Source organism: Saccopteryx bilineata, chromosome 9 (assembly GCF_036850765.1).
Source record: "Saccopteryx bilineata isolate mSacBil1 chromosome 9, mSacBil1_pri_phased_curated, whole genome shotgun sequence".
Taxonomy (NCBI): domain Eukaryota; kingdom Metazoa; phylum Chordata; class Mammalia; order Chiroptera; family Emballonuridae; genus Saccopteryx; species Saccopteryx bilineata.
This window is the reverse complement of record NC_089498.1, coordinates 72,341,729-72,364,194: the sequence shown is the minus strand read 5'-3', so window position 1 is coordinate 72,364,194 and position 22,466 is coordinate 72,341,729. Positions and strand designations below refer to the sequence as shown.

At 41.9% G+C, this 22,466-nt stretch overlaps 1 protein-coding gene across 1 annotated transcript in view; it reads right to left on the bottom strand.

Moving 5' to 3' along the window:
- The window catches only part of MACROH2A2 (macroH2A.2 histone), a 53,784-nt gene extending 33,366 nt beyond the window's left edge, over positions 1-20,418 (bottom strand). Inside the window, exon 1 of the mRNA XM_066243516.1 lies at positions 20,106-20,418. The gene's annotated coding sequence lies outside the window, so the exon portion shown is untranslated. The remainder of the gene's footprint in view (positions 1-20,105) is intronic.
- Between the last annotated feature and the right edge of the window lie 2,048 nt (positions 20,419-22,466).

The window sequence follows — 22,466 nt, the reverse complement described above, 5'->3', positions numbered from 1 at the left end:
TCCTGTCTTTCATTCTCTAAAATCAATCAATAAAAAATAAATAAGTGAACTGAAAGGGTTCTGCCTGTTGAGGCAGCCATTTCAGATTCTAGCTAGGTCCACTTTCCAACAACCAAGGTGGCAATGACAAGGCCTAAGAGAGCAGCTAAAAATACAACGGAAGAAAGTGCTAAATGAATGCATGGCTAATGTGAAAGATACAAAACTGTGATTTCTTTAATCTGGATGGAAGAATGACACAGAGTTTAATTTTCTAAAGTATCTGATTATGTATGTATGACTGAGGAGTTTTATATAAAACTATGGAATTAGCAACAAAGCCCATTCTCAACACCCTCCTATCCCTGAGGTGAAGAATGCAAGTTTGAGGCATTTTGTTATGTACCTCACATACATAAACTTTGCCACCCAAAGACGTAGGTACTCATCAAAGTTAAGTACAAACAAAGATGTGCAGATAGCCTTAGAATATAATTTCTTTCACAGTAAGGCACAGGGATAAAACAATATCACCATTTTTATTTATTTACTTATTTTTAAAAGATTTTATTTATTGATTTGAGGGGGGGAAGGTGGTGGAGGAGAAGGTATGTGCCCTGACTGGACAAGCCAAGGGTTTTGAACCAGTGACCTCAGAGTGCCAGGTCAATGCTTTATCCACTGTGCCACCACAGGTCAGGCAATATCACTGTTTTTAGAGCTACATTTCCCATGCTTCTGCTGTCCAAGGCTGCTGACTCTCAATAAATGGACCTACAGATGTCCTCTCTCTGAGGAAGCAAGCAACTGCATATCAGAATCACAACCATCAATTCATGTTAAGGAAACTTAGGTCAGGCCTCAGTAAATGTTGTGAGTGCCTGTTATGGGTCATCCCTGGCCCAGGGGACAGGGGACACATAAAGCAATGTGAAATAATGGTCTTTGTCCTACATGGCTACACGAGCTACGTGGCATATGTTTGCTAGCCAGAGGTGGTGTACAAAATGGAGGTGGTTTCTGGTAGAGTGGAAAGAGCCCAGGACTGGAAACAGGAACCCAGGATATGGTCTCCCTCCTACATGACCAGCTATGTGAGCTCTGGGTGTCATTGGTGTGGACCTGATCTGTAAAATAGGACAGTGACTAATAGATCCTAAAGGTCCTTCTTGTCTTAAACATTCCAATTTTTTTCAACTTTCAAATGGTTCTGGAAAATAAGTTTAGTCCGTTTAAGAAACGAGTTTTAAAGCATTAAGAGCCTATGCATATTTATAAAAATGTATTAGTATTGGTGACTCCAGTAAGCCAATTATGTGCTTTTTTCAGTTACTGATAAGTGGAGGGATGGGGGAGAATTAGTAGGTCTAGTGCCAAGGAAACTACCTAAAAAGCCCATCCCAATGTGGACACGCCCCATGGACAAATGTATGCTGGTCACAATCTCTCCTACCCACAGAGATAACCTTGCACAGAGGAGCAGGACCTCTCATCCCTGCCTCCATTTTTCTCAAACAAAAATAGCCAGAAAGTGAGAAGGTGTGCAGGATAAAGCTATTCTAGGAACTTTACCAATGTCAGCCAAGAGGTGTCACAAATTTCTCTAAAAATTGGAAATTAGGATCAGTAAAAGTAAAACAGGTGGCCTCAGGGAATCGATGCCTAAAACACTCATGAAGATAAAATCGCCAGGTATGGAAAACCAGGGTTAGAGCAAACAAACGCATCACCTGAATAGTATAAAATGTAGGGATCACCCCAAGCACATTTGTAACAAGACTTTCCTTCTTCGGCTTCCAGAGTTCCCTGTATGTTAGGGCCTTGTAAGAGAGCTGAAGGTGCAGCTCCATTTGAACTAAGTGCGACACTGACTGTTTTATGTATTTTAATAGCAATGGAGAGATCTTTGTACCTGGGGAGCCCATCTTTTCAGACATTGTGCTGAGTTTAAGCGGCTTGGCATTTAACTCCTGGGCCCCAAACAGCTGGAAGGTCCCTGTACAATTGTAGAACTGGGCCATATCAAAGAATCTCTAGGGAAGCAGGGAGGAAGCTGGTGGGAGCTGCTATATCCCTCCTATTGAACTCACAGAGGGAAGGAAGTACTGTGCCCCTTCGCCTTCTGGGCCCCTCAGGAGAAGACTCTGACAGACCACTCCTGCCCTCCAGCCTGAGCTGGACTCTGCCTGGAGTTGTAATCCCCGACTTCCTTCTTTTCCAGGCCACCCTTTCCCCTGACTCTCTCCATTCTTGGGAAGTCAGGTGATAAAAACTTGAATGGTTTTTATCTCCTTCCTGTGGATTTGAATCTGTAGGGCCCCTTATCTAAAGAGAAAAGAACTATTGCAATGTGAAATTTCTTGGCATCAGACATTTCTTTCCATCGAAATGTTAATATTTAGATGTTTAAATTTATTAGCTTTCTGCTCTAAAACAAAAATTTACTCTAATTAGGTATAGCTTAAGGACTTGAGTTGATTATGTTTGTTTGCATGTTGGAAGTGTAGGATCTTTGATTGGTTACAGGCACTATGTGAGCGCCCCCTGGAGGCCATGTGGCGATGCTCGAGTGGCTCCATTCTCCAGGTGGCTCTGAGATTTTTAGAGGAATTGGGAACACGACCAGAAAAATACAACCTGTCCTTTCATATCTGAGAGACCAAGAATACCAAGGTATAAAGTCTCGTAATTACTTTCAAAGCGAATGAGAGATGTTAAGCATATTAACAATAGGGGACAGACAAGTTTCCTTAAAACTCAAAATTTAAGGAAAAGGGGGGAGAAGGCAGTAATGATTGCTCCTCCCTTTTCACCTCCAGGAGGATTGCAGTTGGAAGAAAAGACTGGTTTTGTGTGTGCTGGGAGAGAAAGCGTATTCCAACTCCCCTGTTTTACGATTTATTTCTATGATTGTGTTTTAAGACCATAGACACACCAATGATATATCAGAAGGGTAAACAGTAAGTTGCAGCACTGACTCAGACATGGGCAATAAACTCACATTAGCCTATTCAAATAACTACTGTATTTCATTTCATTTTACAATGCTTTAAAAAAATTTTTTTACTATCTCTAGAAATCAGTATGCATCTTGCAATCTATGACATCATCCATTCAATAAAAATATTTATGAAGCATTTATTATTGAACAAGAAACTACATTAGATATCTAGCTCTTGTCCTCAGATGTTTTCCAATAACGTTTTATGACAGACTATAATACAATTTCAAATATATGAGACATGGTTCCCAAACTGTGTGTCAAGGCACCCTGGGACACATCAGTGAGTGTTAAAGCTTTCAAAGAGAATACAGTGATACTCGACCTCTGTTGGACCTCATAACTACCAGCTTATAGTGGTTCTACAGTGGTTCATGGTAGTTTGCACTATCTACGTTTTGATGATGCCATACCTTTGCAAAGCTGAGTTTTTGGCTGTTGCTCTGATTAGAAGCAAGGGCCGGGTGTAAATCAATGTGGAACAGAAAATGAGTGGCAGTGTCCAATCCGATCCTTCAGGTTTGATAAATTGTGCACTCTTCCACAGGTGCACACATCCAATTTGTAATTCATTGTGGTTATTTAAGAATGGGGTATTTAAACCTGACCAGGCAGTGGCACAGTGGATAGAGCATCAGACTGGACACAGAAGATCCAGGTTCAAAACCCCGAGGTCACTGGCTTGAGCGTGGGGTTGCTGGCTTGAGTGTGGGATCATAGACATGACCCCATGGTCGCTGGCTTGAGCCCAAAGGTCACTGGCTTGAGCACGAGGTCACTCGCTCTTCTGTAGTCCCCAGGTCAAGGCACATATGAGAAAGCAATCAATGAACAACTAAGGTGCTGCAATGAAGAACTGATGCTACTCAACTCCCTCCCTTCCTGTCTGTCCCTATCTGTCCCTCTTTCTGTCACAAAAAATGGGGTATAAATATTCTTCTTTCCTCTAATTCATGTGTTAATATTATTTTAAACAACTACTAAATTGTTAGGACATACACGGTTATTAAGTTGTTTGGACCTAACCACTTACTAAACAGAACTAATAGGCATTTCTTCTGGCCTGGGAACTTCAGAAAAAATGCCCAAGAAACTTAATTCTCTGTGGACTGAGAAAGTTGGAAACTTCTTTGTTAGTGCCCACCACCAAGCTAAAACAAGTAATTACTACTTGCTTAAACTCACTGTGAAGCAAGAAAAACAAAAAAGTTAAAAAGTTATTTAAATTTTCGAGTTTATTTTATCTTTAAGACTAAGTAATACTTGCATATAGCAAAGTGAATAAAAAAGGTAAAGAAATGCATAAAATGTAAAGCAACAGTCTCTCACTTCACTCTTTCTACCCCCAATGTAATTTCTAGAGGCCATTTCATGTAACAATTTTTAAAAAAAATTAAGTGAGAGGCACGGAGGCAGACAGATAGGCTCTCACATGTCCCCAACCGGGATCCACCCAGCAAGCCCCCTATGGGTGATGCTCTGCCCATCTGGAGCCACTGCTCTGTTGCTCAGGCAACGGAGCTATTTTAGTATCTGAGGCGAGGCCATGAAGTCATCTTCAGCAGCCAGGGCCAACTTGCTCAAACCATTTGAGCCATGGCTGTGGGAGAAGAAGAGAGAGAGCGAGACAGAGAGACAGAGAAGGGAGAGGGTTGGAGAAGTAGATGGCTGCTTCTCCTGTGTGTCCTGACTGGGAACTGAACTCGGGACTTCCACTTGCCAGGCTGAGGCTCTACTGCTGAGGCAATCGGCCAAGGCCTATCATGTAACAATTTTTAATTTTAGTTCTGGTATTTACCTCCAAAACTCTAATGTTTATACCTCTTCTTCCTCATTTATTTTTATTTTTAGAGTATCAATGCTAAGGATGAGAACTTAATTCACTTTTTTCCTCCCTTTTCCAATTGTTGACAGTATATTTTTATTCACTGATTACCTTGGAAATGTTAAATAATACGCTTTAATCTCTATTTCTGACTCCACCAACCTTAGGTATTATCTCTTAAAATTTTTTTCCATTGATTTGAGAGAGAAACTTAGTTGTTTCATTTAGTTGTGCAATCATTGATTTCTTCTCACATGTGCCTCAATCAGGAGTCAAACCTGACCTCTGGTATGCTAGGTCGACACTTTATCCACTGAGCACCGGCCAGGGCTAGGTATTAAACTCGTCACTGTTACATAAAATGCAGATGTGTGCCCTAATCTTTTCCTGGCCCACTCCTCTCTGTTCTACCTCCTTATTTCTACCTCTGTCATCTATATACTTTCAATTGTCCCAATTTATAACATTTATATTTTGTTCTGTAATCACAATGAAATCTTCATTATTGTCTCTAGGGTTATGTTGGAAATTAAATGCCCACAAGCAGCATTTATATGATTAGGACTTTGCAAATACTGTACCCTTCAGGACTGTGTGGGGTGCTAGCCTCACATTTCCTCCTCTGTGGTCCAACATGCAGACCCTTCTGTCTTAGCATCAAGAAGTAGACTCTCTTTGTTCTGAAAACATATTGTTCAAAATCATTCCACATTTTACTTGGCTTCATGTCTTTCTTGTATAACACCCCACTTCCAAGTTACTAATTATAATAGTTGATTTACATTATGTGTAATACAGTGGGCACCCCCCCCTTACTTTCTACATTTTGTTGCTTGTGGTCAACCTCTGTCTGAAAATATTAAATGGAAATTTTCAGAAATAAACAATTTATAGGTTTTAAATTGTGTGCTATTCTTAGTAGTGTGATGAAATCTGCCATTTCTTGCCTTTCTGCCTGGGAACCATCCCTTTGTCCAGTGTCCCAGGTGTATATACAACTGCTCACCTGCTAGTTATGTAGCAGCCACCATCTTGGTTGTCAGATCCACTGTCACAGGGTCACAGTGCTTGTGGCTAAGTATCTCTTATTTTACTTAGTAATGGCCCTAAAGTGCAAGGGCAGAGATGCTGGCAATTGGGATATGCCAAAGAGAAGCTGTAAAGTGCTTCCTTTAAGTGAAAAGGTAAAAATTCTCAACTTACAGAGAGAAAAAAAATTGTATACCAAGGCAGCTAACATCTATGGCAAGAATGAATCGTTTATCAGTGAAATTGTGAAGGAAAAAGAAATTTGTGCCAGTTTTGCTGTCATACCTCAGACTACAAAAGTTATGGCCACAGTGTGTCATAACTGCTTAGTTAGTTTAATATCTTTTCCATAGAAAAGGTATTAAATTTGTGGGTGGAAGATGTGAACAGAAAACATGTCCTGACCAACGGCAACATGTTGTGTCAGAAAGCATTGAGCTTACACCAAGTCTTCAGCAAAGGTATTAATGTATAGGGAAAAAAGATAGTACAGCAGGTCCCTGAATAATGCCATTTCATTCAACGTTGTATCATTGTTACCGCTGATGAGAAAAACAAAATCAATTCCTGGCCCCAGGCCACTGTTTGTGTAGAGTTTGCAAATTCTCCCCATTTCTGTGTGGATTTTCTCAGGAGACTCTGGTTTCTTCCCACATGTCAAAGATGTGCAATTGGCATGTCTAGGTTGTCCCAGTTTGAGTGAGTACGGGTGTGACAAACCTGTGACAGAGGGTGCCTGCCTTGTGCCCCTGAGCTGATGGGAGAGACCCCACCACATGCGACCCTGAACTGGTGGGAAAATTACCTTCCTTGTTTTCTTAAATGTCTGTAGAACTCACATTTACTTCAATGTTTCATATTAGAAGTGTCTTGGGTCTTTATTTAGAAGTTTGGTGATGTTTTTGTCACCAGAGGGATGCCATAGGAACTTAACTCTTGTTTGTATTGAGAAGCCTATAATGAAATTGGTTTGATTTTATGTCATTGCCCTTAAAGTGGTAGTTTCCAAGAACTTTATGACAATCTTACGTGAGACTTATTGTATGTATAGAGTTCGGTACTATATACGGTTATCAGGCATCCACTGGGCCTTAAAATGTTTCTTCTGTTGATAAGTGGGGACTACTGTAGTTCTAGTTAACAAATTAGCCAGAAACACTGGGTTAGTGAATAGTGAACTACTGCTCCTAAGAGAAACAGGGTTAGGTTGCCAGGAGCCTCTGGTCACAATTCTTTCATCAACGAACTAATGCATAAACTTGTTTTATGTGTATTTCTATTTAAAGACACCTTACTTAATGTGTATTATTGATTCATAACATTCAACTCATGGTAAATAGCACTATAACTTATGCCTGAGTAAACCTTCTCGAACACACGTTTTTTTCTCCAGGAGGCACATGATAACCTTCTGTGCTTAGGACACTAGACAGCACCTCAGTACTAGACTCGGGCCATTTTAAACAGGGACATCACCAACAGAAAGCACACAAATATGAAAAACATGTCATTAGATAAGCCACGAAAAGGACCTGTTTACAGTGTGAAAGAGAAACAAGAAGGCAGAGGGGCCTGGTTCGACCTCAGCTGGGAAGGTGCGCAATGGATGGCTCCAGGTCTTTGCTGCTCTGTGCCTGTCCTTGAATGACAGAAGTACCACGGGTAACATATTGATTGGGGGTCACAAATAAATTTTAGCAAGTAGGTGAATTTGCAAATATGGAATCCACGAATAATGAGGATCAAATGTATTTTTCTTTGTTCTGGTTGACAAAAGAGAAATGTGCCTTTACCATATCGCAGATATCACCACACAGCTTCCCAATCTCATTGTTTTTGCAGGGGCCACTTTGTTCCCAGACATTTACCCGGAAGCCCTCTGACCTCCGGCTACCGGGTGGAATGGTGTGTTACCCTGTGGTCATCCTGGATCTGTTTTCCCTGATCCCATCGACTTCTACTTTCTTGGCTTTTTCTGTTGTTTTCTTGGTATCCACTTCATGAGATAGTCCAGAGCAGTAAAGTTTGTTTTCTCACAAAAGAGAACCGTCTTTATTGAACAATGTTTAGATTATAGTTTGGTGGAATATAATCTTTAGCATCAAAATCATATTACTTCAATATTTTGAAGCCATTGACCTATTATTAGTATCTATCCTGCACTACAGAGAAGTGTGGTGCCCTTACCCAACCAAGCTTTCAGTTTCTCTTAACGTTCTATAATTTCACAAGGGCATGTCTAGGTGTGGGTCCTCCCCATACCCCTATCATGTTCATCCTGCTCAGCACTTGGTAATAGCCCTGTTTAATCTAAAGATTCATTTCTTTTTTAACACGGGGATTTTCTGTTTTTGTATTTGATTGTGTTCCTTCATTTTTCACACTTCTCCCTCTCCTGGCCTCTTACTGGGATGCCTGTAAACCAGGTGGCGGATGTTCTGGATTGTTCCTCCAAATCTCATGCTTTTCTATTTTTTTTTCAGTCCTTTTAATATCTAAGTTTAGTAGTCATTTATTTATTAATTTTCAAAGCATCCTGTTCTTTTATGAATACTCCATATCTTCCACTCTCTGTGAAACTAGTTATATGTATGTTACCCTCTGGTCTCTATAAACTATTTTACCCAGTCAGTTGGCCTATGCATTTTTTTTGAGAGAGAGAGACAGGAAGGGAGAGATGAGAAGCATCAACTTGTAGTTGTGGCACTTTAGTTGTTCACTGATTGCTTCTCATACATGCCTTGACCAGGGAGCTCCAGCAGAGCCGGTGACCTTGGGATCATATGTTGATGATCCCATGCTCAAGCCAGTGACCCTGCACTCAAGCTGGATGAACCTGCAATCAAGCTGGTGACCTTGGGGTTTCGAACCGGGACCTCAGTGTCCCAGGTTGAGGCTCTATCCACTGTACCACCACCCTATGTATTTATTCTCATCTTTTTCTTTCATGTTGGCTTTCCTTAAATGTCTGGTGACGTTTGGTCATGCATTCATAGTTAAGAATGAAAGTCAAAGTTGATTATGACAAGCAGAGAGAGAAGCTTTCCTCTCCTGTTGTTTGGAAGGCATGGTTCCCATCTGGGACCTCTGGGGCTTACGGAAGGCATGCTGATGAGCAGGCCTCCCCTTAGAGTGCCCCGTTAGGAACGGAGAGCCCAAACACCAGAATGAGAGAGCTTTACTTAGTCAAGCCTTATCCATCCTAGAAATTCTGCACCTGCTCTGGAGTTGTTTGATTTCTTTAGACCTCAGACTGTTAGTTTGGGGCATAAATGCCAAATATGCCAGATTGTCAAAGCAAGTCTATCGGGGGGAGAGAGAGAGGCCAATTCAGCTAGCTATTCTGGAGACAGACAGACCTTCAGTGACCCCATTTCCACCCTGCCCTTCCTCAGTGTAGCTCCTCTGGCTTTTATTCTTGGTTGTGGCTTCCCTGTGATAGCATCTCACGGTTCCGTGTACTCTCAGTCTCTCAGAGGTTTGCTGAAATCTCCCATCTGCAGATGACCAACGCCAGCCTCTGCCCCCTTTTAAGTATTTATTTTCTTTGTGCTTCTTTACCATTATTTTGGGATGTTCTGGAGATGGAAAGCACACGTGTTCCATCCATCATTTTGAACTGGAAACTGAAAGCGTCATTTTAATTTAACATCTTAACAAACATCATTTGGGAATTAGCCTAGAAATGAGTATGCTGGCAAAGAGAAAAAGCTCAACTGTTTTATAATTGAGTAATAATGTCATATTAAAAAATTTAGATCACTTTCATTACCAGGTGAGTCATTGGAAACTAATTGGTCTTGAGATAATTAAATATAAAACTTTGTATCAAGACATAGTGTAAGACTCATTAATATAATAGAATAAAATTCAGTGTCTCTGGGTTTGTATTATTATAGCGTATGGTATTCTTATAAACAATATTTAAAATTATACTGTAATCTCAGAAGGGAGGAGTGAAAGAAAAGGAAAAATCTTCAGCATTTGTCTTGATTAAATGAATCGCTGTTGGTGGGAAACAGCATGCAAAGACAAAGGAGTCTGTTTTTTAGACCAATATTTTCTTTTAATTTAAATAAATTCTTTCTCAAGCATAAAGAGCTGATAAAGAGTAAACCATTTCTTATGCCCTCAAACAACTTCTTGAAAATTTTATTATATGTTAACTGATGAGAAACTTGATAAACTCTAGCCAATCAGCAAGATGCTTTATTAGAAGCTGCTAGCAATCTTGATTTAAATGACAAGCTTCTGCAAAGTGGCTTTAAAAAAAGAAAAAGGAAAAGAGCAGTCATTTGAGACTGGGCGCCAGGACTCTAGGCCAGCGTGTCATAGGCGAGGGTTGGGAGGTTTAGTTGGGCTGATGGTCCACCTTGACGAAGGCTCTGCAATTACAAGACGGCTTATTTTAAAGTTCTCTTTGAGATCATTCTCTTCAGAAGTATACAGATCAAAAGGCTTTCATATACACATTATCTTAAATCTAGAAATAACAGGTCTTACAGCTTTTTAATGTAATGAATTTAGAAAGAACTTTATTGCTTTCTGAAATGTATATAAACATGAAATTCGTAGTGTTATCCCCTAATGGATTCATGTACTGTTTTAAAATTGTTGAATTTATTCAATTTATTCACTTTTAGTCCCCATGATATTTCCCTAATCTGTATAGCATTGTGCTTCAGAATATTTTATACTGCAAATACTTATGAAAAAGTGAAATAGATACTGCAACGAAGTATCTTTACTCTGTGAGATGAAAATTATCCTTTGGGAGAATAAAATGAGATAAAATAAAACTAGGTAGGGCATAAGGGAATTCAATATAAATATATTAGCTATATGTAGAAATATATTTTTAAAGGGTATGAAAAATGTCTTAGCCTCACAACTAACAGAATTCTTATATATTTTGGTGTGTTACCCAAATGCTGTATTAAAATAATAATAGTTTGTTAGTGTTATTTTGTAAGCTGTAAAAACCATTTTCAGTAATTCTAGCTAAATCACTTGCTCTATTACACTTCCATTTATGAACTCCAAGGGCAAATCATTACTGCACAAGTAATACTTTCCAAACCATTTTCTTCCAAGGCCACCTTTAAGTGAATGAGAATAGTCAATAATTTTATCGTCATATCTGTTAAAGCACATTAACAATTTATAATGTAAAGAGCTCTATCAAATGCAATTTCATCAAAATGACACACAGATCAAATTAACCAAATTAACCATCCATGAACATTAGAACCAAGCATTAACCCAATTTATTTAAATTATACCATTGGATTACAAATCATTCCCTTTTTAAAAAGTATTTCAAGTCATGTCCTGGAATAACCTAGCAGGAAGCTCAACTGCCAGCATGTTCGTTCAAATACAGAGGCAGAGAATGTGTGGCTGTCTTGGGCCTTTAGAGGGGACAGGAATTGTAGAGGGCAGAGGGCACAGGCTGGGAACACATGACGTGGGGTGGATTCAGGCTGTTTGCGGCTACTGTGTTATGCAATGACTTTTCACATGTCTGTCTTCTTGAACCTGAGCTAAAGTGTTGGTTGGTTGTTTTTTTTTTCAGAAAAGTAAAAGTTGTGTTGATATACATTGTTTTCCTTTTTATGAGCCTTACAGTATTTTCTAATATAAAAATATTTGGCCACCTGTGGTACTAGTTGGATAAGAAATGAATATAAATGAATGAATAAAAATAACTTTAGTTCTCCTTGAATCTGAGTTATAGTAGTGCATCCTGGGAGAAAATACACTGATTTGCCTTCCAGAATCTATGTATTCATGGAAAACAAAATAAAAACAAAACCCTTTACTAGGTTCAGCCTGGTCTGTTGTGTCTTTTCTTTTTGGGAATTGGCAAATAGGAACCGTGAGCAAGGTATACTGTTTTCTCAAAATCTAAGTTTCCTGTGAGTAGTGAGGTTCATTGTTATAAATAGTGGTCTGTCTTGCTTCTCTGAGCTAAGGACTGGCTTTGTTGAGCCAAGCGGAGCTTTTCAGGTGGAAGTGAAGGGATACAGGAGCTCCCTTCAGGGGTGGGAGTGAGTGTACCAGACCAGGGAGCAGGTGGGATGCAGTCCACAGACACCCATGACTACTGGGCAACTGAGTACTGTGGGGGCCCAGTGTGGGCTCTCATAGCTAGAACACACTGTGCTCTAAGCAGAGGCACCTGCCCCTTTCTCCAAAGAAACCTACCCGGTTTTCTTTGCTGTGGAACTGGCTAGACGTCAAGGGCATCATGGTGGCAGAAGGGAAGATGCTGTGGACCGGAGTATATATATGGGTGAGGCGAGGGGTCCAGCTCTGCACTGACCAGCAAATCAGCTGACTTTACAGACCTTCCCTTTGTTCAAACAAAACCTTTCAGGAGCTCTAATATACAGTGTGTCCGTAAAGTCATGGTGCACTTTTGACCGGTCACAAGAAAGCAACAAAAGACGATAGAAATGTGAAATCTGCACCAAATAAAAGGAAAACTCTCCCAGTTTCATACCTATTCAGTGAGTTCGATGTGGGCTCACGCACAGATTTCTTAGGGCTCCTTAGGTAGCTATCCCGTATAGCCTCTACAGACTCGTCACTGACTGATGGCCTACCAGAACGGGGTTTCTCCACCAAACTGCCGGTTTCCTTCAACTGCTTATCCCACCAAGTAATGTTAGTCCTATGTGGTGGCGCTTTGTTATAAACGCGCCGATATTCACGTTGCACTTTGGTCACGGATTCGAATTTAGCGAGCCACAGAACACACTGAACTTTCCTCTGTACCGTCCACATCTCGACTGGCATGGCCGTGGGCTGCTCCGCTGTATACACGGTGTTACGTCATCATCTGCACATGCGCACATGCTGCCACATCATCCTACAGAAACTGGGAGGGTTTTCCTTTTATTTGGTGCAGATTTCACATTTCTATCGTCTTTTGTTGCTTTCCTGTGACCGGTCAAAAGTGCACCATGACTTTACGGACGCACTGTATAAAACAGATGGAAGGAAGAGGAGCAGTGCTGGTTGGAATAGGGAGGTGTCTGGAACCTCCTGGCTCGGTCCCTACCTTTCCTGCCAGGGGCTCTGAGGAATCCGGAGCTCTGTGCGCTCGCCTGAACCACTGCATCAGCTGACCGCTGAGGGCCTTTCCAACCTGTGAGATGATGCTTTCCTACAGAGATGATCAAAATGTCACCCCCCCACCTGCTGTCACTTACATTCATAGAGGTGGAACAACTGGGTAGAATTAAGTCACATCCAGGTGAACTATCCTTTTTTTTTTTTTTCCCCCATTTTTCTGAAGCTGGAAACGGGGAGACAGCCAGACAGACTCCCGCATGCGCCCGACCGGGGGTCCACCCGGCACGCCCACCAGGGGGCGACGCTCTGCCCCTCCAGGGCGTCGCTATGTCGCGACCAGAGCCACTCTAGCGCCTGGGGCAGAGGCCAAGGAGCCATCCCCAGCGCCCGGGCCATACTTGCTCCAATGGAGCCTTGGCTGCGGGAGGGGAAGAGAGAGAGAGAGAGAGGAAGGAGAGGGGGAGGGGTGGAGAAGCAGATGGGCGCTTCCCCTGTGTGCCCTGGCCGGGAATCGAACCGGGACTTCTGCATGCCAGGCCGACGCTCTACCACCGAGCCAACCGGCCAGGGCCCAGGTGAACTCTCCTTTGAAGTCATATTTCATCACCTATGATAACCATAGAAAAGAAAAACTGGGCCTAAAAACTCTGCTTTATTTTGTTGATGGGACTGCCTCTTCTTTACTCAAAGACAAGAATCTACCTTGTTTACTCTAGAACAGCTGAGGAAAAATCCACTTTAGGAGCAAGGGGACAAGACTTAAGCTGATCAATTTGTAAGTTTAGCACTCTGGTGGGGAACCCGGTTAATTATCATCTGATCTAAAAGTTTATATTGTATATTTTAACCTTTTTGTAGTCTACCACCATTGTTTAATTTTAATGGAACAGCGAAGGCAATACAAAATCTAAGTTCCATAATTCTGTGTATATACCATAGGCAGCGCCAGGCCAGTAGACACAGGGCCTGGGTTTTCCAGGGTAAGTTTGACTTTATTTTGTTATAATCTTGTCCTGTAGTCATGGAAACATCCCAACTTTAGGCATCTAAACTATATCATCAGGACTGCCTCTTATATAGAGACAACCCTCAAATCTTTGGTCAGACCCATATGTTGTGATTTTGAAATAAACAATATGATCGCTGTAGTTACTTCTGACATCACAGAATCAGCTGAAGCAAGCTTCCCTGCACTGACCCCGGTGGTCCTACCCATGTTTGCACACACATTTCTGTCAGAGTATGAGAATTCTGACTTGAATTACTTACTCTATTCCAAGTCCAAATTGGCAATGTCAGTCAAATAAATCGGGCAAAGTATGATGGATGGTGAGATGGATAAATGAACATTAAAAGCTTCAGAGAAACCAACAAATTTATCTTATTTAATACTTTGTGACAGGATAGTTTAAAGTACAGCTTTATGTGGCTCAATCTGATGCTCTTTATCTTGCACTTGACATAGTCAGGCAAAATAGTGATGCGAATAAGGAATTTTAAAATAAAAGTTTGTGTAATATTAAAATAGATGTAATCAGAGTCACTAGAATGTTAGTAGCTTCTTGTTCTCACCACATGGGTGTAAGGATATAGGGCCGAGAAGTAAGGTGGCCGTGGCTGAAGTCCTAACTTTACTGCCCCGTTGTGTGGTGGGTGATCTTGGGCATGTTCTTAACCTCTCTTCTGTAAAATGGGTATAAAAGTATCTACCTATAGGACTAGGTATTAATTAAAAAGTTCCTTATTTAATACATTTAATAAGAATTAAATAGGTTAATATATATAAAGTGCTTGGAACAGTACCTGGCAGGTAGCAGGCATTTAATAAACATTGACTATTATAAATTATTTCCACAAAAGAAAGTTTTAGAGAATTATTTTTATGAAATTTTAAAATTGCTCCTCCATTTCAAAAGCCACTACAGTTGACCCTTGAATCCAGGGTTAGGGATACTCACCTCCCAGCACTGTCGAGAACTACATACAACTTTTATTCCCCCAAAACTTAATTACTATTAGCCTACTGTTGACCAAAGCCTTACTGATAACATTCAACAGTCAATTAACACGTTTTGTATGTCATAAATAGTACATACTATATTGTTACAATAAAGTAAGCTAGAGAAAAGAAAATGTTACTAAGAAAACAGTCAGGAAGTGCAACCAGAGCATTTTCTTAGTCTGTGAGGTCTTGCTTCCAGGCATGTCCTCTGTTTGGCTCAAATAAACTCTTATAAAAATTCTCTACAGTTTTGGATGTTCTTATGTCAACAGAAGAGAAAATACATTTACAGTATTTATTGAAAAAAATCTGTGTATAAGTGGATGCTCGCAGTTCAAACCAGTGTTGTTCAAGGGTGGACGGTACAGTGATGACACATAGTGCTTGACGTTGTGTGGATGATAACATGAGACTTACAACTCAGCAACATCTTTCTACATCAGTGATCTTAGGAACTGGTGTAAAGGAGTGAAATGAAGTATTGACCCTAGAATAACTCTAAGAGACACATAATCTACTGAGAACCTTGATGACAGCGAATACTTTGGTTTTTCCCAAGGCCGGGCATTTTTGGGCCCTTCCTCATCTAATCCTATATTCCTTAAATTCCATCTGCCTGAGAATTCCCAATCATCACAATGTTAGAATCATAGGATTTCACAAAATCATAAGCCAGTGTTGAAAGGGAGTATCAATGGGGTAGTTCCCTCCTAATTTAGCCATAATAGAAGGCATGGTGTGGGAGGGCAGTCATTCAACGACTTGCCAATGGCCACACACGTGTGTGAGATCAGACCTAGAACCAGCACCCTTACTTTTGCTAGGTCTGGGGCTGTTTTTTTTTTTGTTTTTTTTTTATACTCTGTTGCAGGTTTCACTCTCCCATGGCTCCTAGGAGAGTGATAAATATTCCTTAAGCAAGTGAATGAATAAATAAAACCAGCCTTAAATATTTGTTTCAAAAACAGTTCTGGGTTCCTTTTGAGAATTTTTTTGTTTTTGTTTTTCTTTAGAAAAATGAATTATCTTCCCAACATTTATCTTTCTCTCCAGCCTAATTTCCAATATACATCCCAGTGTGCATCCAGGAGAAAAAAAATCCCCATGCGCAAGTTTTCACTGCATTTCTTTTAAAACTCAACACCTTCCAATATCATTGTTATATATAGTTCAATATCAACTGGCTCACTTTATTTTTTTCTTCTAAATCTAGTTTAAGACATTCATAGAATCATAGCAATGAAGGGACCTGTGAACTGTGCATTTAGTTCACACCTCATTGAGAACCTTGGCAGGGCAGGGCAGAAATCAGCTTTGCAAGGCAATTTACATAAACCTGTTGAAGACAGAGGAGGAGCTCTGAGTGCGACAGAGCTCTCAGATAGAGCTCTGAGTGCGAATCAGACTTCCCTTTACCTGCCTTATGCCCTTTCCCCTTCTCCCTCCAAACCCCACTGCATTCTCTATGAAGTCTAGAGCAAGTCCTCCCTTGCAGCCTAGAATTCTTCTCCCTTTAAAAATTGTAGCATTTTGTGACTTTCATTACACATTATCAGTCACTTTTAAAATGTAAATTGTATTTTGTTACCCAATCAACTTCTAAATGCAGATTTTAAATATAACCATGGTTATGAATGGATATGAATGATGACTAAATGTCTACTTAACAATTCTTCCAATTCTTGTCTCTTAGTGGGTGTCTTGTTCTACACCAGGGGTCCCCAAACTACGCATGCGGCCCCCTGAGGCCATTTATCCGGCCCCCACCGCACTTCCAGAAGAGGCACCTCTTTCATTGGTGGTCAGTGAGAGGAGCATAGTTCCCATTGAAATATTGGTCAGTTTGTTGATTTAAATTTACTTGTTCTTTATTTTAAATATTGTATTTGTTCCCGTTTTGTTTTTTTTACTTTAAAATAAGATATGTGCAGTGTGCATAGGGATTTGTTCATAGTTTTTTTTATAGTCTGGCCCTCCAACGGTCTGAGGGACAGTGAACTGGCCCCCTGTGTAAAAAGTTTGGGGATCCCTCCCTGTTCTACACACTCCCTATCCGTTTATGTATGCATTTTTACTTATAGAAATGCATAGTTTTATTGTTTTTAAAATGGTACCATACAGTATACATCATTCTGCAAAGTGCTTTTTTCATTAATACTTTGTGTCTTGATGACCTTTCTGTCTCAGTATAGACAGACTTAATTCATTCGTTTTAGCTACTACCTAATTTTCCAGGAGATAGATGTACCAGTTTACTTAGCCTTCCCTATTGATGGCCATTTCAATTTCAGAACTACCAAAACTCCTCAATGAAAGGGAATTACATAATCTGTACACATGTATGCCTGCTTCTCCAGGATGCATACCAAGAAATGGAATTGCCAGGCCACAGAATGAGAACATAATTAATTTTCTAGTGCCAAACTGCCCTCCAAATTAGCTATATCAAATTACACATGTGTCAGCAGTATATGAAAGTACTCATTCTCCCACTAGTTTGCTAATATTAATAACTTTTTACCTTGTTTTACTTGCATGTATATTTTATGTCCTAGGTTTGGAGTTGAAAGCTCTCTAAGAGCAGGGCCATGATTACTTCATATTTGCATATCTTCCCTCATTCAGAGATGTTTAATAATTGATGTTTGGTTGTTGAATTATCTCTAACCATGAGTTTTTGCTCATCCCTGTGAAATACACACATTTCAAAAAGCACTTACCAAGACTGCATCGAACTTTGAGGTTACAGTATCTAATTTTGTATTGCGGATTTTTCACTATATCGCGGGATTTTACGGTATACAATATCTTCACTGGTGAGTACCCATATAGAGTTTATTATGTTGTTAAAATTACATAGGTTTAAGAGTGTAGAAAGTGTTTAAGAGCATAGAAAGTGTTTATAAGAGTGTAGGGAGGGTTTATAAAGCCTTAAAATATATATAAATAATAAAATAAATATAAGGTTCTTACTTCGCGGATTTTTGCCTATCGCGGGGGGTTCTGAAACCTTAGAATGAAAAACATTCTTAAGAAAGTTGGTTGGATTTTTGCATCAAAAAATTCCTCCCCAGAGAAAGTTACAAATAGCTTTCATTTAAAGTTGCCTAAGACAAAATTCCCTCCTGCTTTGCAGGCAGGAGGCAGTGAAAACAGACCTGGCTGTCTCAGACAATAGCTAGCAGGGTGTCCCACCCACTGGGAAAGAGCAGACTAAAGGCGCCTTAGAATTCCTGGGAACTAGACAGAAGATAGCATGATCCCGGAGTAAGGTCAGAATCTTTGAAACATTCTGGATCCAAGGAATAAATTCTTTTACAGAGTTTTGAAATGGAGGAAACCATTAATAATGGCTAAAACATGGCAATAAATGGATCCAGGTGAGGAGGATCTGTGACAGGGTAGGAAAAACTGGAGAATTGGTCATATTTTTAAAGGAAGTTTAGAAACAGGAAAGAGAGGTTTTAAAATGTGTGAATAACAGGATTCAAGATAATTCAGGATACAAAATAATTTTTCTCCAGGCAGTGCCTTTACCTGTTTATATGATAATCTTGGGCTAAAGCATTTCTAAAAAAAAAATCCATGAATGTGGTTCCAAATCATGGCACTGTGAACGTCATTTGTAAATAAGAGGTAACTTTTAGTTAAACATGAAAAAATTGAGAGTTATGTGTAGCTTAATTTGTATTTCACAAAGGGACTGGTTCTAGATAAGAAACAACATAAACGAAGACACATTTTTGGTCTTAAGAATGTTTCTTTTTCTCTCATCACTTGTGCACCCCAGTGAAGGTACAATTGCATTTGGTCACAAGCACAAATGAGGTGGTTCGACTGCCCCTAAAGGAAGTGAGCTCCTGAGGTCTGGGGATTTAGACCTGTGCCCTGTTTCGCCTTTCGCTGGACTGATAAACCTCAGTTACCAGGGCATCTGAACACCGGAACCGCCTTTAGCGTCGGGTCTGGGAGGCGTCCTGCCGCTGCACCCGCTCAAACACACATAGGCCAGCGTTTTGGTTTCTCAGCCTATTTCTTCTCGCCCATTTTGTTAGCTGTTACCAATAAACCCCAGCAGTGGACGTCCCTAAGTCAAGCCCGTGGTGGCCCATATCAACGATTGTAAATTCTTGCAAGAGGCGCATTTGGCCCTTTGGGAGCTCATTGCCCTTTTGGTCATTGTTGTGTGGAACAAAGAGGGCAGGAGCGGAGGGCGCCCCCACGAGGAAAGGCGGGGAAAGACACTCACGGGCGCGATTTAGGAGGCGGGCGAGACTGTAACTAGGGTGCTCCCGGAGAGCGGGCTGGGAGCCCGCGGAGGCAGGGTCGGTCCCACCCGCTGCGCCCCGCACGCTGTTCGCACCGCGCCTGGCGCAGCCCTTTCCTGCGTCGCAGCCACTTTACTTTTAAACCCCCTTTCCTTATTATTATTATTATTTTTTTCCCGCGCAAAGCCGAAACCCAGGTCTGCCCAAGCAAGTGGCGCAGGGGCCGCCATTTCCCGGGGAAAGCGTGTCGCGCGTCGGCACCGGGCGCCCCGGAAAGGGAACCGGAGGGGAGTGCCCGGCCCCGAGCCCTCCTCCGCGTCCGCCGGGCTCACGGCCGCCCGCGGCGCTCGGCTCCCCGCGTCCTCGCCCCCGGGGCCACGGTCCCTTCCCTCCGCCTGGCGCCTCCGCGCTCCTTTCATTGTCAGCCGGGAACAGCCGGCGCCCACCCGGGCACCCGCGAGGTCCCCGAGCGGCCCTGCGGCTCCTGCGCAGCCCACTGCCTCTGTACCACTCCCCCTCGGCGCTGGGCGCCTCCCTCCTCCCTCTTCTGCGCCCCAAACTCCGCATCCCTAGGAGCCCTCCGCTCCCTCCGGGTCCAGCCTTTCCTGGGGCCCGCCGCTAGACCCGCATCCCTACTCCTCCCTCCCTCTTCGCCCAAGATGCCCCTGCTCCTCACCGGCCGCAGGAATTTTAGAGCTTCTTTAGCACTCCCCCTTTATTTCACGAGGAAGCAAGTTGGGCAGCTTGATTTCTTAATTTTTCTTTTTTCTTTTTGCGGGGACGGTCGACTATCCCGGGTGCACCCGCAGGGGTTGGGCGGCGGGGGCTTCTCTCCGGCCCCTGCACTGTTCCTGCAGCCGGTTTTGTTTTCCAGACCCCAAAGACCCCCGAACAATAATGCCATCGCCATGGCGGGCTCACCTGGTGCTGCGCCGCCTGCTCCCGGCGCCCGGTGCCCTCTGCGCGCCGCTGCCCGCGCGCAGGTTCGGCTCGCTCGGCACCGGTGCCCCGCAGGACTCTTTGCCTTTCTTTAGGTTCTATCTGTGCGTGTCAATGGCGGCAAGCAGCAGTTCTCCGGGCCGCGGATAGTAGCGGGGGGAGGAGGAGGAGGGAGAAGGGATTGCTCCTTCTCCACATAACCACCTCTAGGAGGAGTTGCTCAGCCTCATCCCCCGCCAGCCCAGGCTCCGCGACGGGTCCAGGGCTTTCGGTGGGGCTTGATGAGCTATTGTCCTTCAGGAGCGTTAATGATGAAACTGCGCGGCCTCTGCGTAGCTGGCGGATCTGCTGGATGCACTGAGGACCACTTGCTAGGATCAGGCTTTTCCTTGAGCTGGGGACAGAGGCGCTATGGTCGTGATCCAGAGTCTGCAGAATCCACCTTTGGTGGAAGAAGGCGTGGGCGATCATCGGGCAGTTCTGGGAAAAGCCTTAGAAGGTGAAAGCGAAAAAATGCCACCTTCGATGGTCTCGTGGCCTTAAATAATATTATATACATTAACGTTTGTGTCCACTACTGGGTCGATGGCATAGGGTGGCCACAGCCATAGAACTGAGAATCTATATCCGTGTCTGTGGGCTTTTTATAAATTAAGACCGATTTACAATCCAGAGTTGCGTAATATTTGGAGTAGCAGATGCATGTTTTGGTGGTTAAGACTATGCATGGACATAATTTTTAATTCAGTTGCTTTACAGTATGTTAATTTGTAACAGCTCAGCTCTTATTAAGATTAACATGAGGCTGTTGTCTTAAGGACCAATTTTTATTAGTTTCTAGAAAAAATATTTTTAGGTTAGTGTGGTGGGCAATACTGTATCAGGTGTGATAATGGGATTAATGTGACTCTGTTCCTACTGGGAGCCAGCGCTGTCCTTTGTAACCAGAGATGTTGGCCAGGGCTTGATGGCTTGGGGGCGAGTGGAAGGAATTTGTTTAATTTCAGTGGGGGATACTAACTTGGTTTAGGTCATCCACGCTTCCTCTGATTTCTTCCTGATGACTCAAAGGATTGGGAGAGGCAAAATTTTGATCTTTCCACAAAAGCGAAACCCACAATTCTCCAGCATTGTCCACATGGATGTGTTTCAAAGCTTCTCCATTTGGTAGTATTGTATATATTTGCTACTGTAAATTTATAAATGTTTAGGTAATGAGGAATCTTGGGGTGACTGAGAGCCTCTAATTGCTTGAGTGGGAAAAACTCAAATGCCCAATGCCTTCTGGCTTTATACTAGTTAATCAGGGCTGTTGATGTATTTAGCAGGTAGTGCTTTAGACTATGTGCCTTTTAAACAAATGTTTGAGAAGTCAGCTGACTTCCCAAAAGGTCACAGATGTATCATAAAGGTATAACTAAACTCTCTTTGTTTATATCTCATATGGCTTCTCAAACTCTCCTGGACTCAGTGGTCTCAGGTTATTGGGGATTCCTTCACTCTTCAGACTCTTCTTACTTTCTCTATATGACCTCACTGTTCTTTGTCTTTGAAGGTACTCTCTAGGTTAGAAATCTAGTCTGGATAAAGTCCTCTTTCCCAAGTCATATATTTAAAGGGTTTCAAATGATCCCATGGGACATGTCATAATGATTTCAATTTCCTCTTCCTATAGGAAGTGCCTGTCTCCCTCAAAGAGATTTCTGGTGTCTGTTCTTGGTCAGCAATAGCCTCAAGGCCAAAATTCAGGAGGAGGCAGGACCTTTATGGGAGTGCTTAAAAACTATTCCTACCCTGTGATCAAATCAGCCAGGCTCACTGAGATGTAGTTTAATAATTGATTAATATATATTAGATTCACATTCTCCCTGTAACTTCCTAATAAAATGGCAGGTGTGGTAATTTTTATGTGCATTTTATGGATCTCTTTTCATTCTAGCATTTTGTTATGTGCTGTTCTGAAAAAAGATGAGAGAGACTTGTCTGGATTCTCTCATTTCCTATGGGTTGGTTTCTTCAAATAGATCTGTAGTCACAACTCAAGAGAATCAAAGGGAATGTCAGCTTCATGATACTCTTGTTCTTAGAATAGAAGGGATCACAGAGTTCAAACGCTTTCAGTTATGGGAGGAAATCTGGTATTCAGTTGGGAGAAGTGACTCACCCAAGGCCATGTGCGTACTTAGTGGCAGAGACTGCAGTGCATTTTCATATACCCAGCCTAATGTAGTTTCTGCCAACTCCAAACTTCTCCAGATGCATTGGGGCCAAATATGCAACCTAATATGCAGATGTATAGTTAAATTATAGCTATTTAATATTGAACATTTAACACATGAACAA